This window comes from Halyomorpha halys, unplaced genomic scaffold (assembly GCF_000696795.3).
Source record: "Halyomorpha halys isolate HHAL.00 unplaced genomic scaffold, Hhal_1.1 Scaffold38.1, whole genome shotgun sequence".
In the NCBI taxonomy this organism is placed as follows: Eukaryota; Metazoa; Arthropoda; class Insecta; order Hemiptera; family Pentatomidae; genus Halyomorpha; species Halyomorpha halys.
Genome location: NW_027110526.1, coordinates 814169 through 827815, shown reverse-complemented (window position 1 = coordinate 827815; position 13647 = coordinate 814169). Strand labels below are relative to the sequence as shown.

Here is a 13647-nt window from a genome sequence, read left to right as displayed (position 1 = left end):
TTGTTGATGATTATATGAAATAAATTATTTTATTTGAAAAAGGAAGAATTGTGTCATTAACCAAACCCAGTAAATACAATATTTAATTTTATAAAAGTTGCATTAAATATAACTATGAAATTTATATTCCTTGTTCCCTCGGATCTGATATTGATACTAGCACTGAATGTTAAGATATGTTTAAAAATTCGTTATCATATTCAGATAACAAAAATCATACGAGCCATAATTTACTAGTTTTACATTGCCACTTATCAAAAAATTATCATAAAATTACCCAATGGAATTAGAACCCATGGATGATAACAAAGTTAAATTGATAATCTACAATGGCGATAAGAAAAAATAAATAAGAGAGAACGTTTAAACCCTTTCATGAGCGCAGTAGGCTAACTAAGCGAAGATCCTCAAGTAACTCTTCATTACTTCTCGAAATAAGTGTGAGTATAACTGAGAATATTTTTTTTATTTCTTGGACATGACAAAAGTCTTTTGTAATGGATTGGAAGTTTGGACCGTAAATGTTGTAATAGTCGGAATCGACGAGCAGTTTCCTGTCTTTTCAGTCTTGTATGAGGATTCCATGTCAGTCTTTTGTCCTGATTTAGTCCTAAGTAACGGATTTCTTCAACAGGAATAAGTGGGGTATTGTTAAAAGATACTGTAGGGCAAGACGAAGATTTACGACGAACTTTTGTTAATTTAAAATATATGCTCAAGGGGAATTATATGAAAAAACAATTTTTCAAATGCCTAAAAATGTCTTAAGGTTCTATGTCATCGGGAAGGGTCATATTTATTTCCACCTTTCCCTGCTTTGTAAGAATTACGGATTTGTAGCAGCAGTTCACTGTTACACATGTATCTGTAATAACAAACTACTCCTAATAAATGTTAGGAGTTATAATAAATTTATAAGTTTTACAATAAATATAAAATCTCCGCTTGAAGGTTTTATGCCTCTTCCGTCCTCAGGCATACAAGGGGTTTGTCTTTTTCTTTGAATAAAATTGGTTGGTCCAATAATTGTTTTCCAGCCGTATTCAAATTCTTTTTAATATGGGTAATTTTCTTCACTTACTAGCTGAGAGAAGTAGTTCTCTGTAAGGGCGTAGAGTCCAGTTTTCCTCAGCAATCGGGCCCGGAGTGCATCTAAGGCGGTACAGTCATGTTTCATAATAAAGAGCAAACTAATACTATTACCCTTGTGGTTAGTAATTACAATTTTGTTGATTTGTTCAGTGCTGAGTTTAAATAGTCGTCCCTATCATCAATCAATATGTATTAGTGTTTATACTCGTACTCCGTAGTTTTTATACTTGTGTTTATGGACAATTTGCTTTCATCATAAAACAGGCCCAAGGAAGTAGAGAAAGTTTGGACATTTTGTAAACATAAAACATTAACATAGGTCATTTCTCATTATCAGTATGTTTTGTTCTTTTTATTTCATTGCTACTTATTTTGTCTTTAGATAAATTGAATAAGAAAATTCAATTTTCAACAAATTATCCATTTTTAGCAGACATCTTTTGGGTATTTAATTTTTTTTTAAATTTATTTATTGATATTTACAACTGTACATAAATACATCAAGTAAATTTGAGGAAATTATAATGGTATGGTACAAGCATGTAGAGAAACTACCCATTGGTAGCACTCTAAAAAGATTTTTACAATATAAGGTCTCGATGCTATCTTCTTTTCAGACGCCTCGGAGGATTGTCCTGAATAAAAGAGGAAGCAAGATTAGAAACTAATGGGTTTGAGTGGTTAGGGAGTTTGTAATGGTAGGATTGATATCTGGTTCGGACTAGATCGGTTACAAATGGAACATTATGGTCTTTGTGGATGATTTTATTTGTGACAAAGTAGCATTTAGGATTTTACGAAGGATTTTGGATTGCAAGGATTGGATACGCGAGGAATTCTTCGAATTGAAGAGTTTGGGATGCAATTAAAGGGTTATTATAAACAGCGAACACACAGGTACTTAATTAACTAACTTTTCTTTTTTCGGTTGGCTCTAGAGACCTTGTAGATCTTTGGCCACCTAAACCAGCCTTCTCCACGCCTGCCTATCTTGGGCTACTGCTTTCCAATTTTCTGCATGGAGCTCTTTCGCATCTTTGTCATTCCTGTCTATCTATCTGGTTTTTGGCCTCAAAGGTGGCCCCTTGTCTACTATACTGGCATTCATTGTTGTGTAGAGGCGTCCTGATGGATTGCTTCGAGCTACATGTTTCGCCCATCTTAACTTCTTCTTCCCCTCCATGTATTAAGGCTCTTATCCCAGATTCCTCCTATACTTGTACGGAGGACTTTCAGTTCTAATCTATTCTGATTTCTAGGGTACCTATTAGAGCCCAGGAATCGCAGCCGGCTTCATCATGGCATGGCACACCCTTTGTTTCAGATTTGTAAAGATTTTTCGGGATTTCAGTAAGAAGACAGAGAGAAGAAGGCTCTGTTCACGCTGGTCTATCTCAGTCTGTTAATAATTTATTGATTTTATTGTGGAGCCGATGTATTTGAAACTATCAAGTTTCGAAAACGATACACTGTCCATGCAGACTATGTCGTTAGGGTAATGTTTTGGCTTACAATCATATATTTTGTATTATTAAAGGAAATTCCTTTGCTTCTCTTAATAGAGTCTTTCCATGTCATCTTGGTTACTTTCTTAGACCGCAATGTCATCCAGGACTTTAGACTTAAATGTTTTAATTAACTATCACGCATGATTAATGATATTTAAAAATAAAATCTATATGTGCCCCACCGAAAGAAATTACATAATTACATAACCACGCTTAAGCAAAAATAGGCGATGAAATTTCGTAAAATAAACAATGTAACATATTTATACCAATTTCCAGTTATCGTCTAAGTTTGAGCAGAACCCGACAATACACTAGTGTGACATAATACATGAACAAATGTTTTTATTTTTCATATCTCGGATGACTACAGAGCATTTCCGCCTTCGGCAGTGAAAAAAATATGTAGTTATAACGATATGAAAGAAATATGAAGATAAAGATTGCGAGGAAGTTTAATGCTTTAAATGTATCAGTTTTAAATATAAAAGTCAGCAATGTTTATGTATGCCTAAGCGAATGTAGTGAACAAAATCTTTTAAAATCTCTACGGAACCTACTAGGTAGCAACCAGCATAATTACTGAAAATGTCATCAAAGTTGGATTAAATATTCGATCAATTATAACGGAACACAAATATGACTACAAACACACTGGGAACTGATTTCGTTCTTTTATGTCTAAAACCTATTAGTCATAAAATATAAAACCTATGTTAGAGACTTAGAGGAGAAAAAAATGAATTGTTTCACCCCAATTTTTATTCGTTTATTGATTAAGATTAATAAAAGCTATGAATAATTACTAGTCACTAATGATGAGTCTGCCAAGTGGAAATAAAAAAAGTAACTTTCACGTTAAAACTTTAAAAACGTTAAAAAAAAAAAAAATAATTTTTCATTCAAAGATCCATGTCTTTAAAACTATCAACAACATTACAATACATAATAAAACATTATTTAAGTTATATTAAATATACAAAAATATGAGCCCTAATAGAATGATTTACGTTCAATAGTTATCGAGATATAGCTTTTTAAAAAGCAACATTTCATACAAAATCCTAGGTTAATGAATTAATTTTGGGAAATCTGGAACTCAGGAACCATTCGACGTTCAGATGGCTATTAGCACCCAAATTAATGAAAGCTTTGTGTGCCATAAAGAAACTTATAACGTTTTCATGATTTTTGAAAAAATAAATTCACAAAATGTTGATTTCTAGTAGTTTGGAAAAAATTATTAGATATAGAATATGAATTTTTCACATGAAAGTTTGTCCGTACAACTAGAAATCAATATTTTTTAGCAAATATCGTGAAACCTACTACTCCTACGAAGATAAATGTTTGAACTACTAATTAGTATAACAACTGTACGCAAAACGACTCCTGTGCTATTTATTTCCTAAAATAAATTCACTAACTACTGATTTTTCATGAAACGTTGCTTTTTAAACCAATACCAGCAAAATTAGAATTTGTTTGAAATAGTATAAAAAATCGACTGAAACGTTCTCTTATTTTTTAATATTAAGCAAAATATATGTATCAGTGTTTCAAAGAGTGATATATATTCGATATGGGACCATCTAGATACCTGAGAAAATATTTTAAATTCCTAAATAATAAAAGGTCTTCCCTGCATGCGATAGAGAGTGAACAAAATACATAATAGAAAAAGTGAGATAGAAATAGAGAGTATAATAACTAGTGAAAATTGATAAGTTCGCCAAGTTTAATGATGGGAAATAAAAAATAGCAGCTGTTTCAGAACACTAAAAAAAAGTTCATTTTTCATTTCGGATTCCATATCTTTTAAACTATCACCAACATTTGAAAATTTAATAGAAAATTATCTAGTTAGAGTGAATTTGGAAAAAATATGAGCCCTAATAGAACGATTAACGTTCAATTGTTCCAGAGCTATAGCTGTTTAAAAAGCAACGTTTCATGAAAAAAAAAATGAGTTAATTTTGAGATATCTGTATCTCAGGAACCATTCGACGTTTAGATGACGTTTGGTTTTTTGAAACAGCTGCTATTTTAAAAAATAGCAGCTGTTTCAAAAAAACCAATAAATTTCCCGTCACTAAACTTGGCAGACTCATCAATTTTCACTAGTAATTATACTCTCTATTTCTATCTCACTTTTTCTATTATGTATTTTGTACACTCACTATCGCATGAAGACCTTTTATCATTTAGGAACTTAAAATATTTTCTCAGGTATCTAGATGGTCCCATATCGAATATATTTGTATATACTCTTTGAAACACTGATAAATATATTTTGATTAATATTAAAAAAAATATGAGTACGTTTCTTTCGAATTTTTATACTATTTCAAACAAATTCTAATTTCGCTGGTAGTATATTCTGAAGATAAAAAGAAAATGGTAAAATACTTTGATTAGATATGTGCTGTAATGGGAAACCCCTCGTTCTGTTTATACGTAGCAATTAATTACTTTTTTTCAATTGGCAATAAATGTGATAGACCACCTCAATTTGTCAGGATGATATCTTGATAAAAATGGAGCCTTACCACCCCGAACGTCACGGAGTGAACTTGGTAAGAAGTTCTGGAGGGGAGGAGCTACGAGGAGCGCAACAGTAGTTGATCAGGTCTCGCCGAGAAAGTGTCCCACGCAGAGGTAACTTTTCAACATACTTTCGTAACAACAGCAATATTCAAATTTTAGGAAAAATATAAAAGGACATAATAAATATAGTCGTAATTATTTGTATTCATGAAATTTTATTTTTTTTTTTTGTTTCAATAATATCTCGCATTTTAATGAAATGGACATTTTGAGGTACTCAAAAACGAATTAAAATACTATCAAAATAATACCATCTCCTCTATTACAATATTTAGAGGAATAATAAATAAATTCAGTTGAACCTGGCCTAACCGCCACTAAATAGAATATAAACAATTTTGGCACAGCAAAACAAAATAATTAACTTTGTGAATACTATTAAAAATTTAAAGATCGTTAGTACACTAAAATTAAATCAAGAATTCAAAGATATTTTTGATAAATTTAACTTCATCATATATTAATTTTTAAATTATATTTTAATTTTTACCTAATATGAGAGAAATTAATATTACAGTTTTTTTTTCGGTTATGCAGCCCATATTAATCGGTTCTTCGGAATAACCGGCGCTATCTTGATCTCGAATAAAACGTGTATAGTTATGTACTATAATAATTTTTCACGTTCTGGAAGCAAAGAATTTTTTATTTTTTTTTTTTATTTTAATAAATATTTTTCGGTAAGTTTCTAATACATTGCTTCAACCTATTTTCATTATTTTTTCCCTTCATTATTTTGGGTATATATTGTATTCATCATGATTACTTTATTTCTTTTGTTCTTCTTATTTCGCATCTACTTATTCATAACATTCTCCTTCATATAGCAAAAATGCACATATTTTTTTTCAATTTAAACTTTCGTGGTTTCACAGAATCGATTTGTACATTGTGTCGAGTGTTATAAAAATTGTAAACTATTTAAATATAAAATATTTTGGGAGATATTTTTTCTTTTTATTGACTTCTCGGGTTTACCTTGTGCCAGACCTTGTAAATCTTATACCGCCTTCCTCAGGCAACCTCGCATAACTTTTAACTCAATATCGAGTAATCTGGTTGTTATTTCATTACATATAGTTCAATGTAGTGTATTAGTTCCATTTATTTGATTTTTCAATTCAAATCGCAGGTTTGCTTTGATATTCGTTCATCTTACAAACAAGAGTTTTTTATATTATATTTTTTATACTTAGACAGTACCACAGCTTTGCGATAGTCAGTAGGACGACTCCAATAGATAGAATAACCCCAATCTACAGTACTGTCTTTGGAATACGTCCAATTCGAAATAAAATCAAAACTTTTATTTGTCAGATATGTTACTATTATCACAGTAGCGAGATGTCGTTTCTTGTTTGTTGTTTGTTTTTTTAGTTCAATTTATTATTTAAATACTGACTTCTATTCATTATAAAATTAACTTTGTATACCTTTTCATTTTAAATTCTTTTTAATACTACAATAAAATGTTGTTACATGTAAAAGAATTGAGATATAGCAGTAAAATACATAAATTTGTTTTTAAACGTGTTACTTACGGAATACATAATAAATATTTTTGAATATCTAAGACTTAAAGATAATATCGTTTGAATAAATCAAGTTTTATCCATTTTAGTCTCAAAACATTTTTATTCCTTTATAAGTCCGACGTTTCGGCCAGTTCGGCCATCTTCAAGGACAATCTTAATATAATTTTAGAACCAAATCATTAAAAAAAACTACTTCATGCAGGCTATTCTGCCCAGGTCATTTATATCAGTCCACAAATGACCTGGGCAGAATAGCCAGCATGAAGTAATTTTTTTTAATGATTTGGTTCTAAAATTATATTAAGATTGTCCTTGAAGATGGCCGAACTGGCCGAAACGTCGGACTTATAAAGGAATAAAAATGTTTTGAGACTTAAATGGATAAAACTTGATTCATTTAAACAATATTAACTAATAATATAATAATATACAATAATAACTAATACTAACTATAATTAAGACTAAATATTAGTCTCAAGATGGTGTTAAGTTTAAAAAAAAACTTAAAGCTAACGTTTAAAATGTTTTACTAAACATTCACTGAAGAAGTATTTAAAATTTTATAGAACAGAATAAAGATAAGCGCAAAAATTATAAAATAATGAAGGCCAATCCCAGTTTGGAACTGGGACCTTTTTTATCCTCTGGTAGTCATAAAACGCTTGAGACATAAAACTAAATAGTTAGGTAGATTACCTTTGTACATATAATACTTATAAAATGATTATAATATCAAATTAAAAAATAAATATAAACAGAACTGAAAATAATACAACCTGAAAAACCTGTACCACAACAACTCATAAAGGGTTGTGCATAGAGGTTACTTGCTTAAGATTACGCCCAACTATCAGGTTTATCACAGAGGCATGGTGTGCTCCAGATGGACTTGCAAGCTCACAAAGTCAGAGTATTATCATGATGTGTAAACATACATGAACTTCAATCATTTTAAAGTAACAACATTAAAAAAAACCTTCCTGATTCAGCCCTTTTCTATTCCATAACCTAAGTTTGAAATACTAAAATTCAACTTTGTCTCATGTGCTTATGCTCTTAAATTTTAAAGCGCTTAAGATAATATTTATTGGTTCGTCGTTTTTTTTGTTTCAGTGCTATCTAAAAATAAATTCTCCAACTACTGATTTTTCGTTATGATTTGCTGATTTTTTTAAAAAAAAAGCGTATCTCGAGAAGTCTTAAACATACAGCTCTATTAGAGCTTGCAGTTTAACAAGTTATTAAGCTATTAAGTTTTTTAGTGTCAGAGGTTAAGGAAATAGAATTCTGAATGAAAAATGATTTTTTTTTTCCTTTTGAAACGCCACTTTTTATACCCCCTAACTATGGTTTACAGACTCATCAAATATAAATATATATAGTTTTCATTAAAGTAATAAAAATTAGGATGAAATAAATGTCTTTTTTCTTCCCTTGGATTTTTGGACTATTATGGATTTTTGGGCCCTTTTTTTTAAATAATAGCCACATTCGATTTCATTTATTCAATAGATCTTATATTTATCAATTCAGAGAAACAAATAATAAATTTAAAACGTGATTTTGAAAAAAAATTGGTTCTAATATACTTTTTCTAAGGATCGTTCGTAATATAGTTCATTGTCTTTGGTTATCAGACTTATAACATCGTTACTAAAACTTTAAGATCATATTTTTTTTTTTTTTAGTAAAAGTTCTTCTGATAATCTTATCATTCGAACTTTATTAATAATTAATAATATTAATAAAATCTATCCAAAGAACTTTTATTTAAAAGTTCCTCACTTAAGGGAAAACGATATAAAAAAATGTTGTTCTTTTTAACACTTTTATAATAAAAGTCTCATTTTCACCTAAATTTTTGTCTGTGCATCTGTTTACATGTCTAATTAGGTCCATTATAATTAAAATCTATTTTTTAAAATAGTAATGCTGTTCCCGGAGGTTTTTTTCTTCAAAAATCACTTCTATAGAAGTATGTGAAAATTCATATTTAAAATGATCTAGTAGGAACTTCTAATTATTAAAACTTTTATTAAACAGTTTTAGCTAGAATTTGTATTAGCTTTTATTAAAAAGTTCTTTTGATATAATTCTTTCAAGAAGTTTTCATTAAAAGTTTTTATTGATTCATAATTTTAAAAAATTTTCTTAAACCTACTGTCCAACTTGTAGGATTACATTGGCTGTTGGACTAATATCTGATCTATATTGTCTTATTTGATCGTGCTAAAAACTATAACATTGAGTTGTTATCACTGAAAAAATTTAGGCTAAACATTTGTGATTAAATCAAGTTTTCTTACGATTCCACGAGTTCCTGCATTTAATCTTCTCTTTGTATTTTTATTTCTAATGATATTTGTCATAATGAAAAAAATGTAAAATTTGGGTAATATATGTTTCTATATGCACGATGAAAAATTGACGAACGTCATCTTATCGGGTAAATAATGTCCTAACTTAATGTGGAAGAACTAAAGGGAAAAGAAATTAAAAAACAAAAAAAGACCTTACTTGAGGAGCACTTTTTACTTTAAAAGTGTATTTTAATAACATGGGAATAATAAAATACGAACATAATATTTATATATTCCACTAAGCATTTGTAAAAAAAAGATTGCAGCAAACAACAGCTGGACCAACATAATGAAATTAAATGACAAAACAACCTTTGTAATTAAACTAGAATACGAAATAACCTTTAATAAAAAAATCTGTAATATACATTTTATTGTTTTTTATCATCACCTAGCAGTTTCATATGCAAAATTACCTAGTTTTTGATTTTGTAATATTTAAATAAACCTTCCTTTTTTTATGGCTCAGTAATTAAGGATGTAATGTGTTCCGAACCTATTAATATTGAGTACATAATAATGGACGGTATGAATACTTTATTTTATTCTTAGATTATGGTAAGAAATTTTCTCTTACTTATGCTACTTCGTTCCTATTTATTCATGAAGATATTTCGGATCCGTTTTAATTTATGTTTATTATATTTATAAAATATTGTATATATAGAGATAGACCAGCTCATATATATTTGAAGCGCAAACTTTTCTTCGTCAAAAATACAGAAATCTTTCGAAAAATCTCTAAAAACGGAAGCGAAGGGTATACAATACATTGAATAAGCCAGCTTTGATAAACCTCTACAAGACCTAGGCCCTAATTGATACCCTAGGAAGCAGGAGCGATCTAGAATCAGAGCCCTAACACATGGAGGAGGGGAACTAACAGTGAACTGCTTGCAGATACTGGTCAGTCAATATCTCATGGTATGAAGGCAAGGAGATCAAGACTGTGACTCAAAGCAATTCATCAGGACACCTATACACAACAATGAATGCCGGTATAGTCGGCAAGAGACGACGTGGGAGGACAAAATCCAGATGGATAGAGAAAATCGACAAAGATGCGAAAGCGCTGCATGCAGCAAACGGGAAACCAGTAGCCAAGACAGGCAAGTATGGAGAAGGCTACTTTGGGCGGTCAAATGTCTTATCTTCTAGGAAGGAAGATAGAAAAAAATAAATATCATGAACTCTGTAATTTAGACCGCTATTACTTGTAGATAGAGACCGCTAGAATGAAATATTAATCTATAAATAAATAAATGACTGTAAAAAAAAAATCGATTTAAATTTTTCTCTGTCGAATAGGAGATACAAATCAACATGTTCGATATAAATTTGATTTATCTGAGCAAGATACCCTTATGATAATTTCATAAACTTCTTACATTGTTCCCAAAAGTGAATACGTGGACAGGTAATGGAATGTACCCCAATTATTTCAAACCAAGAGATAGTCATGAAAATTGTGGATGAGATATACCCAAGTTTTTAAATTATTTTATTACTACTTATTTCTCTGAACGTGATCTTATAAAACCTAGGCCTTCCGAAATAAACGCTCAGTTTAACACATAAAAGTATTTTGAAATTCAATTTGCCGTTCTTGAAATGGGATCGTTCAAACAAATTCTTCATTTTTATATAATAGTATAGATGAATGAAATCAAAGGTAGGTACTGTAAAGGAAGCCATTTTGAAAATTATAATGAGCATATGACCTACCTGATATGAAATACCATTTAATGCTGTCAGTTTTATGAAAACGTTTAGAGCTATTTTAGAAAAAATGTGTGAAATTAACTAAATAAGTTTACACTTAATACATTTCATCAAGAGCTCAGGTCTACCTTAAATAGGAAATTTAAATTTTGTACCACTTTGCATTCTTGAAAAAAGCTTTTAAAACACACTCAGACCATTTTTCGTAATTTTTTAGACTTAAGGGACTTTGAAATATATATTTTCGTTAAAAACCCGGAATCGACATTTTTCACGGCCACTTTTATATATTGGTAAGTGAATGTACCGAATTTCTGACACCTTTGCTCAAAGAATTTATAAAAATATAATTTCTATACTATTCGAACCAGTAAAATAGATGTTCGTTCCACCCATACCGCAATTGAACTTGAAATGCTTCTGACTTATGAATCTTAAATTGTTTACAGAATTTTCAAGGCAACTAAATACACTTTATATATATGTATATATAATTAAAATATTAGTTTGTCTATCCTCCATTTATGTAATTCACTTTGAATAGTATGCGGATGTTGTTGGTATTTGTTTTTAGTTTGGTAAAGGTTGGATACTGAATTGATTTCTGAAACGCTTGTTAAAGATAACAGCATGTTTACTTTAAGAATCCCACTCAAAAACTTTTAAATCATGTTCATAATCCTTTGTTTTGATTACAGTTTGCATGTTTCACAATGAGCACATTAGTACTTCAGACATACTGAAAATGTTAGGCATGGATTTTTACAAGAGGTAAAAACCGTGGTTCAAGTACCATTCCGGAACGCTTTTTTTATTCTGAAACAATACAATTAAATGTTTTAATAATTAAATTTTGTATAGATTTTCAGAACATTGTATTCATTCTCAAATGGTCAATGTATGCACGGCACCTTCTGAAGGATATACAATACATCAATATAATAACGGTCATGTTATAATAAAAGAAATTGTTTATCATTTTCCGATCATATGAATAACTTTAAAAGTAGCTCTGATTATTTTTTGGTAGAAAATGAGAATATTTCAAGATTAATCGAGAGGCATATTCTTAATAATTTTTTTTTTATATATTTATTTATTGCTATTTACAACTGTACATTATAATACATTTAGTAAATCTGATCTAAGTTAAATTGCAGTGTTACAGGCGTGTAGAGAAACTACCCATTGGTAGCACTCTAATGACATTTTACATTAGCTGGTCTTGTGGCCATCTTCTTTTCAGGCGCCTCGGAGAATTGTCAGGAATGGAAGAGGATGCAAGATTAGAAACTAGGGGGTTTGAGTGGTTAGAGAGTTATAATGGAAGGAGTGATATCTGGTTCGGGCTAGATCGGTTACAAAGGGAACATTAAGGTCTTTATGTATGATTTTATTTGTGACAAAGTAAGGAGCATTGAGGATTTTACGAAGGATTTTGGATTGATTGAATACGAGAGGAATTCGAAGGTTTAGTGGAGCCCCAAAGCTCAACTCCATATGTCAAGATTTGCCTTATTACAATCATGTAGATCAGTCTTTTGTTATGTGTTGGAAGTTTAGTCCTTTTGTCTAGTCGAAATCGACGTGCGGTTTCCTGTCTCTTCAGTCTGGTTAATAATTTTAGTATCAATTTTCACAACCTTCACCTGAATGTTTCCCTTTTGTCTAAGGACTAATGTTTCTTAATTTATCAAATTTATTTCACATGATTTTGGTTTATTGTGCCCATCCTTTTTATACCTTATGATATACCCTTATGATAATTTCATAAACTTCTTATATTGTTCCCAAAAGCGAATACGTGGACAGGTGATGGAATGTACTCCAATTATTTCAAACCAAGAGATAGTCATGAAAATTGTGGATGAGTATATACCCAAGTTTTTTAATTATATTATTACAAACTATTTCTCTAAACGTGATCTTATAAAACCTAGGCCTTCCGAAATAAATGTTCTGTTTAACACATACAAGTATTTTGAAATCTAATTTGCGGTTCTTGAAATGGGATGGTTCAAAAAAACTCTTCATTTTTATATAATAGTATACATGAATAAAATTAAAGGTAGGTACTGTAAAGGAAGGCATTTTGAAAATTTTAATGAGCATGTGACCTACCTGATATCAAATACCATTTAATGCTATCAGTTTTATGAAAACGTTTAGAGCTATTTTAGAAAAAATGTGTGAAATTAACTAAATAAGTTTATACGAATTTGTTGAATCGAACTAAATAAGTTGAATACGAGAGGAATTCGAAGGTTTAGTGGAGCCCCAAAGCTCAACTCCATATGTCAAGATTTGCCTTATTACAGTCATGTAGATCAGTCTTTTGTTATGTGTTGGAAGTTTAGTCCTTTTGTCTAGTCAAAATCGACGTGCGGTTTCCTGTCTCTTCAGTCTGGTTAATAATTTTAGTATCAATTTTCACAACCTTCACCTGACTGTTTCCCTTTTGTCTAGGGACTAATGTTTCTTAATTTATCAAATTTATTTCACATGATTTTGGTTTATTGTGCCCATCCTTTTTAGTTCTATCGCACGGTCTTTTGTCTACATTTTTCAAGTCACATGCCCCACTCAACACTACTTACCGCATTCATATTGCGTGGAATTCACTCAGGAACTTCTTTAAGCAATTCCTCACTCGATAACATAACTTATCTTTTAATCTCGCGATTAGATCTGTAAGTATTACTATTTTTTTCGTATGTATTTAGGACGTTTAATAATGAAAATATAACTTTAACTAAATACAAATTAGCTGATATTCATTTAATATGCATTCACAACATAGAAGACTTAATATTTTCTTATAAT

At 30.2% G+C, this 13647-nt stretch overlaps 1 protein-coding gene across 5 annotated transcripts in view; it reads left to right on the top strand.

Annotated features, from left to right (window-relative positions):
• The window catches only part of LOC106687304 (solute carrier family 2, facilitated glucose transporter member 6), a 145199-nt gene that overhangs the window by 21290 nt on the left and 110262 nt on the right, over positions 1-13647 (top strand). For 3 of the 5 annotated variants that reach the window (XM_067048706.1, XM_067048702.1, XM_014431130.2), the window contains exon 1: positions 5128-5258. The exons of 1 other annotated variant lie outside the window; for it this stretch is intronic. The gene's annotated coding sequence lies outside the window, so the exon portion shown is untranslated. Of the gene's footprint in view, positions 1-365; positions 441-5127; positions 5259-13647 lie in introns of those variants that run through there. One more of the 5 variants, XM_067048704.1, reaches the window with a different exon arrangement.